We start from the raw sequence: 14,527 nt of genomic DNA, 5'->3' as shown, positions 1-14,527 counted from the left end.
TCTCTTGAAATATGGCTGATGCAACTGTCATTTGATGAAGAAGTTGGGAGTAGAAGAGATAAGTAAGATACAATTGAATACTGCAATGGTGGTAATCAATAAGAAGGCGAGGTTTCCGAAGTAATAGCAGAAGTCGAAAGCATAGAAGTATCGAATTTATAATTTAAAAAGTAGATACGTATAAGACATGAATTATAAGTTTGGATTTATGTAGTTCCTTTCCTAACACTAGTAACAAAATAAGGCATTTGCATTTCCTGGATAGAAATTGGTATAAAGACACTCATTGTCCTGTTGTGTTAATGCACTGTCAGTACTTTGTCCAACCTCCGATCTTCCTAATTACCCCAAAAAGTCAGTTCGCTATTGATTATGTTAGGGTTTGTAGTTCTTGCAATGAAATTTGATCTCTCACATGGCCTTAAATTGCCTTCCACTGAGATAAACGCTCCTCGCAAGTATACCGGAAATGTTTTTGCGCGAGTCCAGAACTAGACTACGTATAGGCCAGGGAAAGACACTGACATCTTTATCTTCAAACCACATTTTTGTTGTAGCAGAGACATACACAGATGTATTATCTTGTTGAAACACTGAGCATTCGCAGCCTAGATCCACATACATTCTAATCAAATCCCTCTCTAGCATCTCCACGTACATTTCAGAATTCCTTCTAGTGTCAAGCCAAGCAATACGTGATTTACCTTTAGCGCAGAATCTGTCTAAATCGCAACACTTCCACCACCCAAACTTCCACTCATTCTTACCTGCTGCTCTGTTCTTAAATCATGGCAATAATACTCAAATCCATCTGGCACATCTAAATTAAAATTCTACTCAGTACTCAACATCACATCCCGTTCTGAAGTCCATGAGATACGTCTTTGAGCAAACTTCAGTCTAGCCTGTTGATACGAGGGTTATCCACAAAGTACATTACGTTTTGGAATTAAAAATAAATAAATTATTGAAATTTTTTAAAATTATATACAGATGAAAGCCACACTTAAATACTTTTCCACATAGTTGCTATTTAAATTAAGGCATTAGCGATGGACGAGCTTGGAAAACCCTTCGTCGTAAAATTCGGCCGCCTGCGCCTTCAACCACGTGGTTACCTCTTCTTGAAGCTGTGCGTCGTCGTCAAAACGCTGCATAACCAACCACTTCTTCATTGCTGGGAATAAGTGGAAGTCGCTCGGTGCCAGGTCGGGACTGTACGGCGGATAAGGAAACAACTCCCACTTAAAAGATTCGAGAACATCACGAGTGGCATTTGCCGTGTGGACCCGGGCGTTGTGAATCAGCAAGATCTTTGAGCCCAACTTTCCCCTGCATTTGTTTTGTATTGCTCTTCTGAGGTTGTGCAGAGTTTGGCAATACCTTTGGGCGAGTTTATTGTAGTGCCTCTTTCCTTGAAATCCTCAAAAATCACACGTTTTTTGTCCCAAAAGACAGTCATTACGTGGTTGAAGGCGCAGGCGGTCAAATTTTACGACGACGGAATTTCCAAGCTCGTCCATCGCTACGATAAATGCCTTAATTGAAATGGCAACTATGTATAAAAGTAGTATTGAAGTGTGGCTTTCATCTCTATGTAATTAAAAAAATTTCCAATACTTTATTTATTTCTAATTCCAAAACATAATGTACTTTGTGGATAGCCCTCGTATTTAGGTGTTAGAGCAGGTTCGTGGAGTCGTTTCTTGAATACAAGGTGTTTGACATGCGACAAAATTTGTTGCAGACGTCTGGCAGTTACTGGCAACTGCAAATCAGTGACAAGGTCAGACGAAGAACGGTTTGGGGCACTAATTTTTTGCCTCAAAAGCAACCGTTTCGATGCTTCAGATAATTTTGTACTTCGGCCATATTTTCCGTTCTCTCCATATCGTACGCCCAGTCTAACGAAATTATCGATAAATGTAATCGAACGGTTCCACTTCTTGGCGATTAGACGATTGGAGAGTCCCATTTCCCCGCAAGCACATAATAACACTGTCTCGCCCATCACTGTCACAGTAGTGACTTAAGTACAAAATACCCACCGTAATACGTCAAAGATCCGCCTCAGTTGCGAAAATATATTGGTATTTACCCAAGTTTCAGCTAGAGTAATCCAGCCTTCTTCAGAAGCATAAATTAAACTAATACATGCCAGCTCGTTTTGTATTATCGCGTTATAGGGGAGAGAGTGTGGCAGATATGATACAGGAGTTGGGATGGAAGTCATTACAGCATAGACGTTTTTCGTCGCGGCGAGACCTTTTTACGAAATTTCAGTCACCAACTTTCTCTTCCGAATGCGAAAATATTTTGTTGAGCCCAACCTACATAGGTAGGAATGATCATCAAAATAAAATAAGAGAAATCAGAGCTCGAACAGAAAGGTTTAGGTGTTCGTTTTTCCCGCTCGCTGTTCGGGAGTGGAATAGTAGAGAGATAGTATGATTGTGGTTCGATGAACCCTCTGCCAAGCACTTAAATGTGAATTGCAGAGTAGTCATGTAGATGTAGATGTAGAATATGGATTACCGCGACTAACCGACCGCTTTCCACGAAGTGGGGCCAGGGCTGTGGCTCAGCTAAGCAAAGTAACTTGACATGGTACCACGGAACTTAAGCTTTTTATGTTTGACCGTGCCTTATTCTGGCATGTATTAGTTTAATTTATGCTTCTGAAGAAGGCTAGATTACTCTAGCTGAAACCTGGGTAAAGACCAGTATCTTATTGTAACTGAGGAGGATCTTTGAAGTATTAATTTGTCACTGTTGCTGACAGAGCTGCAACATGTTAGAATTTTTTAATACCCACTGACACTAATGGTTTTCGTTTCCTGTCTGCAGTAAATGCAGGTACGTATACACTAACACCGCACACAGCCGAATGCCTTTATACCGCGTTCCACACTATCACATGAATCGTTGACGTCTTCTTATACGATTACACTGTGCCAATGACATCGAATGGATACCATTTGACTGTATTTGTCGGCATACTGGGTCTCATACCACTGAGTATATATTGTGCAAAAAAAGTACCACCGGTAATGTTAATGTTCATACAAATATCCACGCACTGACTTATACTACCGTATAAGAAAATCTGGACTACAAGAGAGGAAGTTAATAAAAGTCTGGAGGAAAATGATATGCACGACGAAAAAGAAGAGACAACGGTAGGTGGAATGGAAATGAATCAATTAGAGGGCGCCATATGTAAAATATATCTACATCTACATGGATACTCTACAAATCACACTTACGTGCCTGGGAGGGACTTCATCGAACCACCTGCACAATATAATTCTCTATTAGGTGCAGCACAATATAATTCTATATTATTCCACTCCCGAACAGCGCGCAGAAAAAATTAACACCTATATCCTTCCATCGGAGCTCCGATCTTATTTATTTTATTATGATCGTTTCTTCTTGTGTAGATCGGCGTTAACAAAATATTTTTGCATTCGGAGGAGAAAGTTAGTGATGAAAGTTTCTTGAGAAGATACCACCGCAACGAGGAACGTCTTTGTTTTAATGATGTCCACCCCAAATCCTGTTTCATGACAGTGACACTCTGTCCCCTATTTACCTATAATATAAAACGCGTTGCTCTTCTTTGAACTTTCTCGATGTAGTCCGTTAATCCTGTCTGATAAGTATCCCACATTTCGCAGTTGTACTTCATAAGACGACTGACAAGCCTAGTGTATGCAGTTTATTAAGTAGAGCTGTTGCATCTGCCAAGTGTTCTGACAGTATATCACAGTCTTTGGATCACCTTCCCCACAACATTTTCTATGTATTCTCTCCAATTTAAGTTACTCGTAATCGTAACATTAGTTGAATTAACGGCCTTTAGATTTGGTAACCGGATTCCTTTTAGGACACATGTGGATTAGCTAACACTTTTCATTATTTAGAGTCAAAAATGGTTCAAATGACTCTGAGCACTATGGGACTCAACTGCTGTGATCATAAGTCCCCTAGAACTTAGAACTACTTAAACCTAACTAACCTAAGCACATAACACACACCCATGCCCGAGGCAGGATTCGAACCTGCGAACGTAGCAGCAGCGCGGCTCCGGACTGGAGCGCCTAGAACCGCACGACCACCGCGGCCGGCCATTTAGGGTCACTTGCCAATTTTTTGTACCCTAGAGATATCTTTTCTAAATCGTTTAGCAACTTGTTTTGACCTTCTGATGACTGTACTAGGCGATAAACGACAGCATCATCTGCGAACAGCCTAAGACGGTTACTCAGGTTGTCTCCTAAATGGGTTATATACATACTGATCAGCAGAGGCTCTATAACAACATCTTAAGGAAAGCCACAAATCACTTCCGTTTTACTCGATGATTTTCCGTCAGTTACTACGTACTCTAACCCCTCCGACAGGAAATCACAAATCCAGTCGCATAACTGCGGCGATGGTCCATAAGCACGCAATCTCATTACAGGCCGCTTGTGGAGTATGGTCTCAAAAGCCACCTGGAAATCTAGAAATACGGAATCAATTTGAAAACACTTGTCAATATCATTCACCACTTCGTATGATTAAAGAGCTACTTGTGTTTCACAAGAACGATGTTCTCAAAATCCGTGTTGACTCTGGAGCAATAGACCGTTCTCTTTAAGATAATTCATACATTTCGAACGCCATATATGTTCCAAATTCCTGCTGCATATTGACGTTATTGGTATGCGCCTGTAATTTAGAGGATTACTTCTATTGCCTTTCTTGAACATTGGTGTGACCTTCGCAACTTTCCAGTATTTGGGTACGGATATTTCGTCGAGCGAGCGGCTATTTGACTGTTACGTATGGAGCTATAACATCAGCATGCTCTGGAAGGAACCTAACATGTACACAGTCTGGACCAAAACACTTGCTTCTATTGATTTAACTCGCTTCGCAATTCTAAGGCCATCCAGTTCTAAGTTTCTCATGTTGACAACTGTTCGTATTCGAATTATAGGATATTTACTTCGTCTTCTTTGGTGAAGGAATTTCGGAAGGCTGTGTTTAGTAACTCTGTTTCACCAGCACTGTCATCAATAGTATTTCCGCTTTTGTTGCTCAGAGAAGGCATCGATTTTGCTTTGCTGCTAGCAAATTTAACATACGACTAGAATCTCTTTGGATTTTCTGCCTAGTTTCGTTGTGGAAACTATTATGAGCATCTCGCATTGGAGTCCACACAAAATTTCCAGCTTCTGCAAGAGATCGCCAATCTTCGGAGTTTTATGTTCGGTTAAATTTGGCATGCTTTTCTCGTTGTTTCTGCAACAGTGTTCTGGCCCGTTTTGTGTACTAAGTGGAGATCAGCTCCGTCGTTTGTTAATTTATTTGGTATAAACCTCTCAATTGTTGTCGTCAGTATTTCTGTGAATTCAAGCCAGATCTTGTCTAAAATTACATTGTTAATTTGGAAAGAGTGGAGATTGTCACTCGGAAAGGCGTCAAGCGAAATTTTATCTGCTTTTTTGGGTGTGTACTTTTTCGTTTATTTTTGGAGGAACTGGGAGTTACAATATTCAGTCTCGCTACGGCAACCCTGTCTTCACTAATCCTTGTATCAGTTTTGTTGCTCGTTATTACCTCAGATTTATTTTTTGCTAAGAGGTTAAGTATGCTTGTACAGTCGCTTACTTCTCGAGTGGACTCATGAAGTAACTGCTCGAAATACACTACTGGCCGTGAAGATGACGTGCTACAGACGCGAACGTTAACCGACAAGAAGAAGACGCTGTGATATGCAAATGATTAGCTATTCAGAGCATTCAGAAAAGGTTGACGCTGGTGGCGACACCTACAACGTGCTGACATGAGAAACGTTTCCAACAGACTTCTCATACAGAAGCAGCAGTTGAACGGCGTTGCCTAGTGAAACGTTGTTGTGATGCCTCGTGTAAGGACTAGAAATGCGTACCATCACGTTTCCGACTTAGGGGAAAGGTCGGATTGTAGCCTATCACGGTTGTGGTCTATCGTATCGCGACATTACTGCTCGCATTGGTCGAGATCCAATGACTGTTCGCACAGTATGGAATCGGTGGGTTCAGGAGGGTAATACGGATTGGTTCCCAACGTCTTCGTATCACAAGCAGTCGAGATGACAGGCATCTTATCCGCATGGCTGTAACGGACCGTGCAGCCACGTCTCGATCCCTGAGTCAACAGAAGGGGACGTTTGTAAGACAACAACCATCTGCACGAACAGTTGGACGACGTTTGCATTAGCATGGACTATCAGCTCGGAGACCATGGCTGCGGTTACCCTTGACGCTGCATCACAGACAGGAGCGCCTGCGATGGTGTACTCAACGACAAACCTGGGCGCACGAATGGCAAAGCGTGATTTCTTCCGATGAATCCAGGTCCTGTTTACAGCATCATGATGGTCTCATCCGTGTTTGACGACACTGTGGTGAACGCACATTGGAAGCATGTATTCGATATCGCATTACTGGCGTATCACCCAGTGTGATGGTATGGGGTGCGATTGGTTACACGTCTCGGTCACCTCTTGTTCGCATTGACGGCACTTTAAACAGTGGAAGTTACATTTAAGATGTGTTACGACCCGTGGCTCTACCCTTAATTCGATACCTGCGAAACCCTACATTTCAACAGGTTTATGGACGACCGCATGTTGTATGTCCTGTACGGGCCTTTCTGGATACAGAAAATGTTCGACTGCTGCCCTGGCCAGCACATTCTCCAGATCTCTCACCAATTGAAAATGTCTGGTCAATGGTGGCCGAGCAACTGGCTCGTCACGATAAGCCAGTCACTACTCTTGCTGAACTGTGGTAAGTGTTGAAGCTGCATGGGGAACTGTACCTGTACACGCCATCCAAGCTCTGTTTGAGTCAATGCCTAGGCATATCGAGGCCGTTATTGCGGCCAGAGGCGGTTGTTCTGGGTACTGATTTCTCAGGATCTATACACCCAAATTCCGTGAAAATGTAATCACATGCCAGTTCTAGTATAATATATTTGTCCAATGAATACCCGTTTATCATCTGCATTTCTTGTTGGTGTAGCAATTTTAATGGCCAGTAGTGTATTTATTAAATGTATTGTAATTGAAGTGCAAGTATGATTTTAATGCGATGCTACTGCATTTTGGAATCTCTCTACAGTTAATGCAGAGATAAAATTCCCACCGATCACGTGTGTGATTTATTACTAATTTCGTTCATAATGTGAAGATGCTTACATCTGCTGAGTGGAACTAATTATAAATCAACTAATATGCCATCCTGACGATTTTATCTCTACAAAAACTGTTCAGAATCCTGTTAGAAATTCTGTCAACAGAAAGCGGGACTGCTTTGAGAAATTTTACAATTCTATAGAGTGCGCAAAATGAAACTATCCAGCAAAAGTCACTGCTCTACAGAACTTAAGGACAAGATGGGCAGAGTGTCGTAACATAATGAAAACTCGGTGGAAATGAATGAAAGGACATAAGCTTGTGGCCAGAAGTCTCCCAAACGAGCTCAGAAAACCGGATGTCTCGTAGCGCCAAATGAGGCTTGTCCCGCAACACGAGGTTGTTGAAGAAAATGGAAAGACAGTATACGTTAGTCAGCGAGCAGTTATAGTGCACTGTGGTGGTGTTCCTGAACATTAGAATGACTTCACCCGGTGATGAAAACTGTAGAAAGGGCGATGTGTGACGAGTGTAGTCCATGAGTTTTACTCCGCACAGCATTGTTTCATGACGAGCATGGAGGCAATGCTACCCAAAGGAGAGCAGCAGGTAAACCAGAGTAAACAACAGGGAATAAGGCACCTAAGTCCAACAGCGATTTTGGTTGAAAAAAAGGGGAGGGGGGGCTGGGATTCAGTCGGCGCTGACGAATTCAAGAAGCCCGCTGAAAACATCTTTTAAAAACTAATGATCATGTAATGTGCTGCTTTCCACAAACCCTTCCATATTGCTCCTTTTCGGAAATAGTTTTCGTAATTGAGCACCACCTGGATGACCAGACGGGCCAACATTTTGCCATTTAGGCTACTAATGATATAATTTTGAGCAAATATTTTGAAGAGATGCAACCCTCGCTGTTTGGGCGATACTTTCGATGATCAGCTCGATTTTTGGGCGACACAGGCAAATCCAGGTGTATTTTTATGCACTGGATTTAATTTAATGCTGTTAATAATCATGCCCTGTGAAATTTTGAAAAACTGCAACATCGAAGTTCTACCAGTCTCTAAACAAGGACTCCAGTGCTACTGCTGAAAAAATGAAGTTATCATATAGTTCTGCTGGCAGGGAGGTGCCATCCAAGAAAGTTCGACCGCCAAGTGCGAGTCTTATTTCAGTCGACGCTACATTGAGCGACTCTCGTGCCGGTATGAGGATGAAATGATAAGTAGGACACCACAACACCCAGTCCACGAGCGGAGAAAATCACCAAGCACGCCTCGTATCGAACCCGGGCCTGCTGCATGGTAGGCAAGCACGCAACCACTCAGCTAAGCAGGTGGACAGTGCTAACGTCAAACTACTATAGATACGTGGGCCTATACACTATTATAGCAGGGCGTATATATTTTTTACTTATAATAACCCTAGTGGACGAATCAGAAGCTGTTTTCTTTTCTTACTCGCCAAAGCCTTGCAGACAAACAAAAATTACGCGAAGCGAAATGTAGTGTGAGGAGGGCTATGCGAGAGGCTTTCAATGAATTCGAAAGTAACGTTCTATGTACTGACTTGGCAGAAAATCCTAAGAAATTTTGGTCCTATGTCAAAGCGGTAGGTGGATCAAAACAAAATGTCCAGACACTCTGTGACCAAAATGGTACTGAAACAGAGGATGACAGACTAAAGGCCGAATTACTAAATGTCTTCTTCCAAAGCTGTTTCACAGAGGAAGACTGCACTGTGCTTCCTTCTCTAGATTGTCGCACAGTTGACAAAATGGTAGATATCGAAGTAGACGACAGAGGGATAGAGAAACAATTAAAATCGCTCAAAAGAGGAAAGGCCGCTGGTCCTGATGGGATACCAGTTCGATTTTACACAGAGTACGCGAAGGAACTTGCCCCCCTTCTTGCAGCGGTGTACCGTAGGTCTCTAGAAGAGCGAAGCGTTCCAAAGGATTGGAAAAGGGCACAGGTCATCCCCGTTCTCAAGAAGGGACGTCGAACAGATGTGCAGAACTATAGACCTATATCTCTAACGTCGATCAGTTGTAGAATTTTGGAACACGTATTATGTTCGAGTATAATGTCTTTTCTGGAGACTAGAAATCTACTCTGTAGGAATCAGCATGGGTTTCGAAAAAGACGATCGTGTGAAACCCAGCTCGCGCTATTCGTCCACGAGACTCAGAGGGCCTTAGACACGGGTTCACAGGTAGATGCCGTGTTTCTTGACTTCCGCAAGGCGTTTGACACAGTTCCCCACAGTCGTTTAATGAACAAAGTAAGAGCATACGGACTATCAGATCAATTGTGTGATTGGATTGAGGAGTTCCTAGATAACAGAACGCAGCACGTCATTCTCAATGGAGAGAAGTCTTCCGAAGTAAGAGTGATTTCAGGTGTGCCGCAGGGGAGTGTCATAGGACCGTTGCTATTCACAATATACATAAATGACCTGGTGGATGACATCGGAAGTTCACTGAGGCTTTTTGCAGATGATGCTGTGGTGTATCGAGAGGTTGCAACAATGGAAAATTGTACTGAAATGCAGGAGGATCTGCAGCGAATTGACGCATGGTGCACGGAATGGCAATTGAATCTCAATGTAGCGAAGTGTAATGTGATGCGAATACATAGAAAGATAGGTCCCTTATCATTTAGCTACAAAATAGCAGGTCAGCAACTGGAAGCAGATAATTCCATAAATTATCTGGGAGTACGCATTAGGAGTGATTTAAAATGGAATGATCATATAAAGTTGATCGTCGGTAAAGCAGATGCCAGACTGAGATTCATTGGAAGAATCCTAAGGAAATGCAATCCGACAACAAAGGAAGTAGGTTACAGTACGCTTGTTCGCCCAATGCTTGAATACTGCTCAGCAGTGTGGGATCCGCACCAGGTAGGGTTGATAGAAGAGATAGAGAAGATCCAACGGAGAGCAGCGCGCTTCGTTACAGGATCATTTAGTAATTGCGAAAGCGTTACGGAGATGATAGATAAACTCCAGTGGAAGACTCTGCAGGAGAGACGCTCAGTAGCTCGGTACGGGCTTTTGTTGAAGTTTCGAGAACATACCTTCACCGAAGAGTCAAGCAGTATATTGCTCCCTCCTACGTATATCTCGCGAAGAGACCATGAGGATAAAATCAGAGAGATTAGAGCCCACACAGAAGCATACCGACAACCCTTCTTTCCACGTACAATACGAGACTGGAATAGAAGGGAGAACCGATAGAGGTACTCAGGGTACCCTCCGCCACACACCGTCAGGTGGCTTGCGGAGTACGGATGTAGATGTAGATGTAGATAATTAAAAACTATCACAACATCACGCAGCACAGAAACACAGAACCGGCAGCACATTAAATTCAAGTAAGAACTGAACTGACTAACGAAACAACAACTGAGCTCAAGTACCGCAAAAGAACGTACAACAGCTGGTCTTGGCCAAAGGTACGGATGGGTATAATCGATAGTATCATCGATGTATCGATAATTTAAATTCATCGATGGTGTTGTTGACTACCGCTACTGCGTGTCCAGTTTCTTCGTATTGCTGAACATCGAACTGTCTTTCAGTTTCACTGCACGACAGCTAGGTTGCGTATAATTTCATTTAGGTGACCCCCTGGACCGCCCCTTTGACTACGTCTTTGACCCTATACCGTCTCTCACCCCTGCGGCCGTCGTCGCTCAAGCTTCCGCACCCCAGTGTCCCCTCCCACCCACCCACGCCCTCGCAGGATTCGTTAAAAACTGAACACGCTATAATGTACGTAAGAAAAACAGTATTCCATTTGAATACATAAACGTATCACGTCATTGCACTGGACAGATATTTGAATGTTGTGCAGGGGTAGTTGAATTCAGTGAAACTAAACTTCCAATTGTTGTTGTATATACGTCCCCTAACTCTGACTTCAGAGCATTTCTTTCAAGTTAGAGAGGGGTCTTGATTCACTTTGTAGGACGAACCAGAAATTGGTTATATGTAGTGACTTCAATATAAATTTTGTACATGATGGTGCGAGAAAAAGGATGTTGGCAGATCTCATAAATTCATATGATTTGATGCAGACAGTGGTTTTCCAGTTGGGTGCTGGGTGCTGGGGAACAGTAGCACAGCCATGGACAATATTTTTAGTCACTCTTCATTACTAGGTGGGCATTCTCTTAGTAAAAGGGTGAAAGGCCTTTCATTTCATGATACACAAATTTTAACACTAAAAGGCTATTGTACTCAAACAAATATCACATTAAATTACAAACTATGTAGCAAACTTAATCCAATAGCATTAGAGAGAGTTTTTTTAAAAAACCTTGTCAAGGAACAAGAGTGACAAAATGTTTATAGTGCCGATAACATAGATGATAAATGTAATGCTTTCCTTTACGATTTTGCCGGTAGGGGTGGCTGAGAGGTTCCAGGTGCAGGTTCGAATCCTGCTTCGGGCATGGATGTGTGTGATGTCCTTAGGTTAGTTAGGTTTAATTAGCTCTTAGTTCTAGGGGACTGATGACCTCAGAGGTTAAGTCCCATAGTGCTCAGAGCTATTTGAACCTTTCCGAGATTGATGTATGAAATACTTCTCTGGGGTATAGACATGGGGGAGATTGAGTCAATAATTAAATCACTGAAGACTAAGGACATCCATGGTTATGATGGAGTGCCTAGCAGAGTATTAAAGTACTGAGATGAAGATGTTAGCCCTGTATTTAGCCATATTTGTATTTTTTCCTTTAGGAATGGTTAGTTTCCTGAGCGATTAAAGTACTCAGTAGTAAATCCGCTTTATAAGGAGCAGAAAGGGATAATACATATAATTTTAGACCTATTTCTATGCCATCAGTGTTTGCTAAAGTTTTGGAAACGCTGTGTATGTAAAGATAATTGATCTTTTTGTATCACACGATACGTACAGGTTGGCTGTAGAAGTCGTTTAACAAATGAAAATGCTGTATTCTCTTTTCTTTGTGAGGTACTGGATGGGTTAAGTAAAAGATTTCCAACGCTAGGCATATTTTTAATTTAACTAAGGCATTTGATTGTGTTGATCACAAAATATTTCTCCAGTGTTTGGACCATTACAGAATATGGGGAGTAGCTCACAACTGGTTCGCCTCTTACATTAGCAACAGACAGAAAAAGGTCATTACTCGCAATGTTGATAATAGCTGTGATGTGGGTTCTGAGTGGGGTACAGTCAAGTGGGGGGTGCCCCAGGGATCAGTGTTGGGCCACACCTGTGCCTTATTTATATAAATGATATGCAATCTAGTATTACAGATAATTCTCAAATATTTCTGTTGGCTGTTGACAGTAGCTTGGTAGTAAAGGATGTTGTGTGCTTAATTGGCTCGGTTACAAATTGTGCAGTTCATGACCTAGGTTCATGGCTTGTAGAAAATAAACTAAAGCTAAATCACAGTAACACTCAGTTTATACTGTTTCTCACACACAGTTCAACAAAACCTGACGTTTTAATTTCACAGACTGGGCATATGATTAGTGAAACTGAACAGTTCAAATTTCTAGTTGTTCAGATAGTTAGTAAGCTGTGATGGAAAGCCCATGTTCAGGATCTTGTTCAAAGACTTAATGCTGCCTTTTTTAACATTCAAACGGTATCTGAAGTGAGTGATCATGCGACACGAAAATTAGTATACTTTGCTTATTTTCATTCACTTATGAAGTACGCTATTATATTTTGGGATAACTCTTCCCATTCTAAAAGGATATTTTTGGTTCAGGAAAGGGTGGTTGGGGCACTAAGTGGTGTGAGTTCATGAACCTCTTGTCGACCCCTCTTCATGAGTCTGGGTATCTTGACATTGGCATCTTTTGGACATGTCCGAAAGAGCAGATAACATATTCTTATACAGTTAAGGCTCACCGGCCCTTTGACCATCTTCTTCTGTGCGGATGCACAAGCAATGCCCGAACTGTTACGGGAATCAGCAGTAAAGCCACGAGTAATAAGTATGATGGGCAGAGGCACTATGAATATAGTGCAAGACAATAAATTGCGAATGTGGGTCTCACGGGCTCTTTGGTAACACAGCTAGTACTTCGAGTCGGCTTCAGACGGAGCAGCAAGGAGGTTCACAGTGCAAGTGCAAGCCAGGACCGCTGGCGGCATGCAGGCACTGTCTGACCAATGGGCTGCAGCCGACGCCGGAAGCCAGGACGTTTGTAGTTGACTGAACTGTGGCCAGAACTGAAACCTCCACTGTTTGAGATCTCTTGCTGTTTGCATGTTGCTGCTCCCAGGGTCGGTGAGACCAGCCACAACAACACTAGTCTGTCAGGTTGGCGGAAGCTATTAGCTGCCTTCTACTCCTTGATGTTAGTTTGGATTTAGTATTATTCTTATTAGTGAAGTGCAACCAGCGGTATTTTCTGTCTTGTGGCCGTTAACGCCCCAGTTACCTGCCCTGGAAGTTAGCGTACTTTTTCGGCAGTGAATCTTACCTCATCGTGTTGATGCTGTCCAATAAGGTGTGTAGCTCGACAGCCTCTTATATTGTACAGCGCACATTTTTTTCGGGGAGATCTACCTTGGTTCAAGTGTTTCCTTCGGCCTTGGGTGTTTTCTGAAGACGTAGTGCTGTCCGTCACTTTACCCCTGCCTACAAAAATTCCATCGTTGTACCAGTGATCGTACTTCAGGCGGATTGGTTTGTTGGTTGGTCGCGCTGAAGCTACCCCTAGTGTGAGTTGCCATACTGTTACGTGAGCACAAATCTTGGCTGCCCACCTCACCGCTTACACATCTATAGTCACCTTCCTCAGGTCGATCCAGGGAGCACTGTCTGTGGATCAATCCGTCTTATTTGGACAAGTTGTCATAATTGATTAAAATTTACCTTAATGTTTAACGTGTTATTGGCTTTCCCACTTGTAATTCCGGCCTTCAGTCATTAATTGTTTGTCACACTGCTTGTGGCCTTCAGCCAATAAATTATTTTTAATTTTCTCTTAATAAGGGCTGCATCCATCACTATAGCCTGTTATAGTTCGTTAAGATTGTTTTAAAAATGCTTTAGTATTTTAACATGCAACTTACCTTCTTTACTTGTAATTTCAGCCTTGAGTTGTTGAGTATTCTGAAAATTGCTTGTGGCCTTCAGCCGCGACTAATTTTGAATCCTTTCTTTATCAGGCCTTTAGTCGTTAATTGTTTGTAACATTGCTTGTGGCCTTCAGCCGACCAATAATTTGCAATTTTTTTCTTGATAAGGCCTTCAGTCCTTACTATAGCTTGTTACCATTTTGACAGTTAAGAATAAAATATCTTAGTATTTGTTAATGTGTAACTGCCTTCCTCACTTGTAATTCAGTCCTTCA

This window comes from Schistocerca gregaria, chromosome 1 (genome assembly GCF_023897955.1).
Source record: "Schistocerca gregaria isolate iqSchGreg1 chromosome 1, iqSchGreg1.2, whole genome shotgun sequence".
Lineage (NCBI taxonomy): Eukaryota > Metazoa > Arthropoda > Insecta > Orthoptera > Acrididae > Schistocerca > Schistocerca gregaria.
The sequence above is the reverse complement of the archived record's forward strand: the minus strand, read 5'-3'. Positions refer to the sequence as shown.